General features: G+C 31.6%; 1 pseudogene; it reads right to left on the reverse strand.

The window, feature by feature from the left end:
- Positions 1-5,689: 5,689 nt before the first annotated feature.
- LOC145328258 (large ribosomal subunit protein eL38 pseudogene) lies at positions 5,690-6,028 on the reverse strand (annotated as a pseudogene).
- Between the last annotated feature and the right edge of the window lie 4,116 nt (positions 6,029-10,144).

Raw genomic sequence — 10,144 nt, forward strand, 5'->3', positions numbered from 1 at the left:
CCTTTCAATTGCTTCGTGGAGTACTACTCCTTCCCAATCCCAATATTATTTTTGAATGTCTATAATTCTTGCTCATTTTGGCGCCACCACTCCTATTGATCTCTTTACAACTTAAATTATAGGGGGGGGGGGGGGGGGCAATGTATGGTCCACTTACGATTGAAGGCAATCACCTATATTTTTAAGTGACATTTGAGTTTAAGAAATTTATAAAATAAACACTCATAGTCCTTATTATTATTATTATTAACCAATTAACCTATTCCTTTACCCCCCTCCTGTATTTATGTATACATATATTTTAGTATAATTGTATGTATATTGGATTTAAATCATTTATCACACACAACTAACATTTAAAAGTTTGTGCCCTCTCTTTTGTTCTTTGCAGGGTTCTTCAGGGATAAGATAATGAACGAGAAATTAATAAACCTACCCAATTATGATAAACATAAATACCTCTTTTGTAGAATACATTTTCGGTTAAAAGTTTAGACACTACCAGTTTGAAACCAAATAGAGTGGAGATAAAGTACCCAACGTTTTTGAGCCCTTAATTATAATATTTGGGTATCTGTGTAATTAACAATACAATGACACTCCCTCCCTGGTTCTATGGCTTTAGTATTGGTCGATTTTGGGTTCTCTATCTTATATTTAAATTAGAAGTGAGTATGGCCATATGCAAATGTCATTCAACAGATCCTTTTATCTATATTTAATAAAATTTCCAAATAAGAAGCTATTTTGTGTTTCATAAGCATTGTTTCTTTCAACCTGACTAATTGTAGTTTACTAATTATGACAGTAATGGATAGCTGAGTGACTTATATATAAAAAAAAAAACAAGTATGACAACATCTATAAAAAGCAAATCTCTAAAATTAGACGGTTGGACAAACGAAAATCAACACATGTAGAGTGTCAGAACTTGATAAGCAGAAAATTAATGAACTTCAGACTTTCTGGTAACGATTACAGAGGTGCTACGCTTTCTAAATCGTCCCCACTGTTACAGGAATCATCATACAAAGTTTGAAATCAATTTCTTCTAGAGTTATCCGTTATAGACGAACCGACTGACTTACCCTAAGTATAGAAAAGCTTCTCTTTAAAAAACATATCAATTCCAGACAATTGTTTTTATATTTGCTAATAATATTGATGGGTATTTATACTTATTAATAACTAATTAATAAATTAGCTTCGCTAATAAAAATTTACAATAAATCGACGTTTCCTATGATTTGTGTTATTTGATGTTCATCTATTCATGGAAAATATTAAATAATCATTTTTTAGAATAATTGAATATTTTAACGTTCATTGTACAAAGAGCTTAGGAAAAGATTTGTCAGAACGTTGTAATCGCTGGAAACTGTGAAACAAGGATGACTACATCTTAGAAAGCGAAGCACACAGATATCATGGCTGAACAAAGTGAGTTAAAGAACCGATGTCCAGTGGTCATAATCAAAAAGAGAGAGGAAAAAAGATTGAACACGGATTAAATAGAAAATCACGAAACCTTTACGTATAAATATTTAGCTGTTTAGCAGGACCAACTAACCAAAGAACAAAGATTATGTACTGGATACCCAGTTTGTATGGGGAATCTTCAAAACTTCACCTATCTTCCTTAAGTAAAATCTGAGAATAGTCATTAATCGCATCATATTATAGACAGCTTTACGTGGATATTGAAGTTAATAATTATAACAGTAAAACCAGTTTTGTTGGCTCGGTCGGTCCGAAACAAAACTGGTTTTAATTTTATTATTGATGAAAATTGTCTGTAATACGATGCTCTACATGATTTTTCAGAAAACAAAAACAAAGAGAGATAGTTAGGAAAATGACGAGATGAAAAATAAAAGAGAAAGAACATAAAGTGATATAATGTGTCAAATGTTTTATCGAGAAATTTAAACTAGATATTTATGATGGGAAAGAAAAAATGCAAATTTTATTTGATACATATTTCATATTTCTTATGATATTCAACTAATTTCAGAAATAATTAAAACCACAGAAATATTCGATGTTTCTTTAATACTGTTCAATTTTAATTCTTCTTAATAGTGTATCTAACCTGTAATAAATATCAGAAGCTCTATTGGAAAAGACAAGAAAGTAGACAAAAAAAAGTCTAAAACCTTCTCGGGACATATGTGAAGCTCTCCTAAAAAAAGAATAACTCAAACAGTTTAGTACTTATTAAAAATCTTCAAACAAAAAAACCTTCTTTAAATAATAATCTAAGGTTTCGAAGAAGATATTTTATTGAACTTTTCTAATGTTTTAAGCTTCGCTACTTAAAACTTTGTCGTTTTGAAATGACACCGCAACCCTCGCACATGCTTAAGATTCTTATTCTAATTGAAATATGAGGGGCCTTTGAACATTTTATGAAGACAGGTAAACACGTTCCAATTAACATTTCAAAAATTGTAACCTTTTTAAATACAGATTATATGATAAAGTTTGCAAACAAAATTAAAAGTAATGGTTTCTTTAAAAATAACTAGTATTCTAAGGGGAAGAAATAGGCAGACGAAATAGCTTAACCCCAAACTAAAACCATCCCAAGACATATTTAAAGATTCACTAAAGTAGAGAACTCAATCAGTTCAATAGTTATCGATATCTTAGGCAACAGACAAAAAAGTCTTACTACTTCTTATAATAGTATTGATAATTATTTGTAGCAGATATTTCAACAAATTTTACCTTATTTTTTCCATCGGAATTTTGTGAATTGTCAATAAACAAGGAATGGCTACAATTTTTTGTAACATACTCTGACATGGTGACGGACGTAGTTATGCTTTGATCTGTCTGTCTGTATGCATGCAGCTGTTAAATAAAGTGTATGCTTATTTATTTAAATAAGGCCCTTTTTCAAAGTTTATTCCTATAATTATATTTGGGGAGGGGTACCATTACCCTTCTTAAGATAAATCGCTCAAAAATACAAACCTCATTTTTTTCAATTTTACCACTGAAAGCTAGAAGGTATTTAAAGAAGAAATGGATTGGATAAAGGTGGATAAAAAAAAGCGTCATTGCCATATCCTTCCCATAAACAAGCAGACTGAAAGTTAAAGCAACGAAGTATTATAAATTTTCAGAATCAATGTCACTTTTCCTTAGGTTTCGGCCTGGCCAATAATTATCATTAACATATTCAATTTCTCAGGGATCAAGACAAAAATTACAAAAAGTGGTTGAAATGAATTTATTAGTGCTTGAATCTAAAACCAGATTATCATGGACTCTAATAAAGTGAAACTTGTAACTGGCTAAAAAAAAATAAGATTAAACCAATAGAAATTAGAACAAGGTTGACGACATCTATAAGTAGCGAAGCACAAAGGTATTATATAGGGAAAAAAGGACAAAGTGAGTTATAGAGCAGACGTTCAGTGGTTATAACAAAGAAAGAGATGCTACTGTTAATAAGTATAAACATCGAAAATTATATATTTTTGTCTTTTGTGGCATGACCGACAAACTGACGGATCAAGTTATTTAAACGGGTGCTTTATGGTAAGGGTACCAAAATATATCAGCAGTCTAACTTAAATAGGATCCAAGAAAATTAAATTTACCCCAAATTGTTAAGTATGGACTGTCAGACAGACAATGTACATTATAGAGTAGATTCGATACTAAAAAGAGCGCGAAATGCAGAGGCTAATATAAGTTATGTTATCATAATTACAAATCTTAATCTAAACATAAAGATAAAAGTAGCCATCCGCCCAAATAATAGAGACAAGATTAAGATAAATATAGGTGGATAGGGGGTTAATGTCCATGTACCACAAAGGATAAATCATTACCTCGTATGGGCGGGATTCTCCTTCGATTTTAAGTGATTTTCTAGAGAATCCAGAGCATCATCCACACTTGTAATGGGATGCGATACTCTAACACCCAAGGATATTAGTTTAAGTAACATCCATCAGACAACCAACCCTTTGATTGCACCACTTTTGTCTAAAAAGTCCCAACTGTGCATGGTAGTGAGTTGCGCCTGTTTGTTTATTGGTCAAGGCATTCCAGACATAGCAGCAGTAGGAACCACTTTTAACGTCTTTAGTTATGACGCGGCCCGAGATTCAAACCTATTACCTCCCCGGCGACGAGCGGATGCGCTACGTTTTAAGCCACGATCGCAGGTTAACACAATGGATAAAAGTATGATTATATCTTTTTAAATACACCAAATATAAAATGGACAATAATCTAATACTGTCAACTGCCCCCCCCCCCTTCTCCTCCCTCCAACTAAATTTTTTGAAAGCATTCCAAAGAGAGTAGGAACTTATTAAAAACAAAGTTTTTAATTCTAAGAAACTCTGTTGAAGTAACAAATATTCATAACCTTACAAATTAAATTACTTTTCATTAAGCAGTTGAAGAGTTGGACAGAAAAAAATGTATTATGTGCTCATTTTTCAAGGCAGCATTAAACGCGTTTTTTTACTTTTTTTTGAGAGAGGATGGGGGAAACGTCCAAGAGTTTGGGGTAAAGGGGAATTTGTCCCGACAAACATTGAAACCCCTCATTTTACTCCCTCAAAATAAAATAAAAATACATTAGATTATCCCTCTAAACCTTTGAATCCACTCATTTTATCCTCCTCAAATAAAAACTTGGATGACCCTGGGGGGGTGGGGGGGGGGGGGGAATATGTATATAACCCTAAAGAGAACTAAACACCTCTACAGTTGCAAAAATGATTGAATAAATCCATTATTAATATTTCTATCTTCAAGTTCTCAACTAATAGGATACTGTATTATTTTTTTTTAAATTGGGGGGGGGGAAATAAAGGAGTTTCAAAGTATCAGTGGAGTGGGCACCCCTTTATCCTCACCCTTGGACATATATGGGTTAACCTATATAGTTTGAAGACATCTCTATACGTGATATAGATGTCAAGATAAACAAATTTAGAATAAAATAAATTCATAAAATCTTAATTAATATTATTATTTTAAAGACTTAAAAATTAAAAGCTAATTGATTATTAACATCACAATTTTTTTTAAACCTTATAGTTTTTACCCTTTTTAAGGTTTAAAAAAGATTTTTTTAAATGTGGGAGAGGGTGGAGTATAAATGTAGTAGTGTTCTACTGAGTAACTTCATTTTTCGTGGTGTATTTGCATTTTAATTAAATGTCTTTCAAAGCTTGAGAAAATTTGTTAATTTCACTGATTTTATACAAAAAAATGCGCTTGAAGGATGCAATTTAAGGGGCAAAATAACATGCTAGATTAATTCATCTTTCAGAGTTGACCTTCCCCCTATCCCAAAAAATGTTATGATATGAACAGTGCCAATAAAAAGCTTGCCTGAAATTGTGGACCAATCGGACCAGCGGTTTTAGAGATCTTACATATTTTGGTGGCCCCTGAAGTTGATCTGACAGTGACTGCTTGCCTTCTCAGGGATCTAAAGGGATAAGACAATGTCCGATAAATCGATGGAATCCCCAATGTTGATACATAAAAATATACCTTCTAAAAATTACAATTACTGGTTGAAACATTTGGGCATTCAACCTTATGAACCAACGAATCAAAATTAAATAAAAGTCCACAAAGTTGTTGAGCCAACGAATACGAAAATGGTGTTATAAAACTGTGGGGTCTAGTATATTTTTCCCCCTATAAATACAACATGATGGTAGATAATGAAAATATATTGATGTTGATACAGCCAATGTTGAAATCTTGTATAGCAGATTTTTTTAGTTCTTGATTTCCTTAACCTGGAGGCCAGGGAGAAAGGGACTGCTTCAGCTTGTCAGCCTTCTCTGTGTCGGTGATCTTCAGGGTGTACAAAAACCTGGAGCAACGGACCTTGAACTTGACATTCTCCTTGTTCTTCTTTATCCTGACACCCTTGGCGTCCTTCCTGCGGGCCAGCAGCAGAAACTGCTTGATCTCCTTGATTTCACGCGGCATTTTGGCTTCTCTTGTAGAAGTGAATTAAGCAATATTAGCTTGGTCGTTTTAGTATAATAAACAAAACAGCCCAATATCCCCTCCCTCCCAGTTTGTCTTCTACTCTTTGCTCTGATTTACAAGGATTCAAATTCAAATTGACCGATTTTCCAACCCACAACAAATGGTCACCAAGGCAAAATTCTTTTAATTATACATCATGTACAGAGCAAAAATCTTTAAGCTAAGAGAAATAAATATAATATTGAAATTTTTTTGCTTAATGCTTTAAAAAAGCATGCTGTTATTGTAAACAATAAGGAAGAAATTAAGTAGGTATTTGAAAGAAACTTTTTCAGTCTTAATGTAAAGGTATTCAAATCTTTGAAATAAGTCTTGCAAATCTAAAAAAAATGTTTAGAACAAAATTGCTCAACTAAAGCTAAGAAAAGGAGCTTACCAAATTTTAAGACTTCAAATCAATTTGAATTTTTTATTAAGAAGGGATAGGACAATAATAATTAAATTAATACAAACTTTACTAGATATCATAACCAGATTTTTACTAAATGAATTGTGAGATTGATTTAAATTTAACAAGACAAATTCTGGCCATTGAAGTGCAGCCATTGTATATTTGATGCTTAATTTTTAGCACTATTTTGTCAATTAATCAATTAAGATGACATTTCGTGTTATCTCGATAATAAATATATAAATATCGATGTATAACCCAGACAACTAACTGGATCCACTGTTAGGAACCCCTTTCGTCTGCTAGAAAATTGCTTTCTGTTTTTTTTGTAGCAACCTGGCTGATTAGTTGGTTCCAAACGGATAGTGTCCAAACTTTTCAACCAATAATTTTAATCCAGGAAAAAGTTATCTTGTTTATCATCATTTTCCATTGTCATAACCTTTAAGATTCTTGATTAAACTTTTTTTTGGCTCAACAAAGAAAACAGTCTGATTTTGAAATTGTGTTTTCTCTTAATTTAAATGTTGTTGAAAAGGGTTGAACTGAGAAATTAAACATTGAAATTAAACCAAAATTGGAAAATTTATTGGCTAGTGGAAATTTTAGGGTATTCATCCAGGTATCTGAAGGGATAAGACAATGGATGATAAAATGATTTATATCCCCATTGATATCAAACAAAATTACCCATTTTAATTACCCTTTAGGTATAAACTCTTCTAGTTTTGAACCAACCAATCATAATTTGATAATAGTTATTTCTCGCATCGTATTATAAATGGCTTTTCGCGGATATAGAATGTACAATTATAAGATTAAAACAAGTTTTTTAGCCAGTGCCTTTGGCACCAGCATAAATTTTACCATTTCTTGGTCAATTACAGTGTATACTGGCCTCTAATTGGCTATTCTATCTTATGCCGTCATAATCTGTGGAGGGACTTTAATCATCTTCTTGGGTGTTTCTTAATATAATACCACGAATGTATGAAATGTATGAATGTATGTAGTTATCCTTGGTTGTTAGACCTAGCGTTAATGTGTTATTACCAGCAGCTTCAAATGTTGGAGGTGATTGACGAGGTAAAAACCCGAAGCTGTTTATAGTGCCTATAAAAGATGACGTCATCCTGGCCTCTCATTGGTCAATTAAAATGTTTATTGGCCTGCAATTAGTAATTTAATCTGTGTATTGGCCTGTTATTGGTCATTTGTATTGTATAACGTACTTTATATAGGCCCTATAGACAGCTTCAAGTCACAGTGGCAAACCTGCATTAACACTTACAGTTATGTTTGCGTCGACTCTTAAACCAGTGAAATTTTGTGTCATTATTTATTTAGGTTTACTCTAAAAGAAGACTACAAAACACAAGATAAAATGTATTATATACTTATTTATTGTAGTAATTAAACTTAAATTATGTATAGCTGTACTTTTGTTCTAAATGATAAACAATAAACATATCTATAATAATTTTAGTAGCATTTTGTATTCAATTTTAATTTGTTAAAATGTATTTGTGATAATTTAAAAATGCATTTTAGTTTTTTTAACTTATTTTCAAACCGTTCATTGAAGCACTCTAAAAAGTTTTTTTTCAATCATATTAAAATCCCAATTCTACACTGGTGTGACTTTTTTTCGTTCGTGATATTCAAATAAGAATGACAACATTCACAAATGCGTAACTTAGAAATCAGTTACGGAAAAATTTACATAAATATTCCAAAGAAAAAGTCAGAGAAATTACGTCATGAATACAAATGACCAATGATAGGCCAGTATACATTGTGATTGACTAATGGTAAAATGTATACTGGCCTATCATTAGTCATTTGTATTTTAATGACGTTAATTTTTATAAGGTACTTCGTTATGGTTTTAATTTTCCAAGGAATCACCACTCCAAAAGTCAATTTCATAGGATAATTACACTATTTTCAAATCTATGCACAAATATCCAAAATTGGCGTTTTTTTAAGAGATGACACCCCAAAAAGTCAGACTTATTAGTTAACAATTATTGATTCCTTAACCAGGCCTAACTTTTGTAAAAATCTACTTGCAAAATTAACGATAAAAGCTAACCGTTACGGTTTTAAGGACAAACAGGCGAACCAATCCTAAATGTAAAAAAACGATTTTAAAATTTTAAGAGTGAATAGAAGGGTTATACTTTAAATAATTAAAAGTATCTATTAAATATATATTTTACAATGCAAATTGCTTTCAATAATTAATTGGCTAATTTTCAAGCTAACTAAAATGCTAGAGTTAGAATATTTCCTTTTCTAAAGGAACAGAGAAAAAAATTCTTGAAATAAAAATACCCATTCTTGTGCTGTTATCCATAAATAAAGATAACATTATTTTCAGTCTATATTTCTGTTTGTCTTTGTATTTCGCTAACCGATGGACCGATATGGTTCTCCTTTAAGCTTCTTATAGGTCCAAAAAAGTCCTAGGGTAACAAAACTTGTATTAATTTTATGCTTTTTATTTTAATAAATTCGTAAAGGATAAAATTAATACATATTTTATTTAACCCGGGACTTTGGCCCCTCGGGGCTAAACCTGTTAAAATCTAATAATATTTCATTTTAATATCCGCGGAAAGCTACCTACAATATAATGATTTTTCAGTATGGCTGAGAGGCTGTTCTAATCCAGCGGATATCATTCGGTTTCGAAGCCATACTGGACAATTTTTTGTATGTTTGTCACTGTTTTTGTATATGTTAAACTGTTAACCCTATACTTTTGCTAAATGGAAATTGGGGAGATGTAAAAAAAATTTCTTGATATGTGTATATTCACTAGGGAAATAAGTCAATGACCGATAAATTGATGCACATCCCTAATGATGATACACAAAATTACACCTTTTGTAGATTATAATTAGTTGTTGAAACGTTTGGACACTCAACTTAATGAACCAACCAAGCAAAATCGAATATAGTCCCTAAAGTTGTTATGCCAACTAATGATTATTCATAATTCATAAAGTAAAAGAATTGAGGATGCATGAGCTACATTTAACTGTACCCACGAGGTGGGGACCCTGTGCCGTTTTTCAATTTTGTCTATGAATTACATCCAATAGCGTCGGAAATATTAACACAAACAAGACGCTATAAAAGAGCAGAAAGCAAGTTGCTAGCAGGCGATAAAGGTCCCCACCACTCGGGCCGGATTGTTGTCTGTGTTATACATCTATGCTTAAACATTTATTAATAATACAATAGCTCTAAAATTTAAAGGCGTGTTTTTACAATTTTTACGTCTTCCCAATATGTTGGATTGAAACAAATGTGGGTAATTTGATTTACATGAAAGTTGCATCTATTCAATCAGAGAACCAAAGATATGGCATTGCAATAATATTATATATTTACCGTAGCTATAATAATAATGTCTAACTAGTCTCATATTACAGAGTGTTTTTTGAAGGAGCAAAAGTATTGCTTAATTTCACCCACTTACCATTGACAAAATCATTGACTAAATAAATTAAAATGCACTTAGCTACCAAACGGCTTGCAGCACAGTCAGTGTACACATATCATTAGAACCATTAATATTTATAAAATCATTAACACAGGTTTTTGAAATGAAAAATAGAGATATTAATTAAAAATGCTGTCAATAATAAGTGGGTTAAATTAAGCAATATCTTTTTACTTTGAAAAAAAAACACTCTG

Source organism: Acartia tonsa, chromosome 9, assembly GCF_053477335.1.
Source record: "Acartia tonsa isolate MP-2025a chromosome 9, ASM5347733v1, whole genome shotgun sequence".
NCBI classification, from domain to species: domain Eukaryota; kingdom Metazoa; phylum Arthropoda; class Copepoda; order Calanoida; family Acartiidae; genus Acartia; species Acartia tonsa.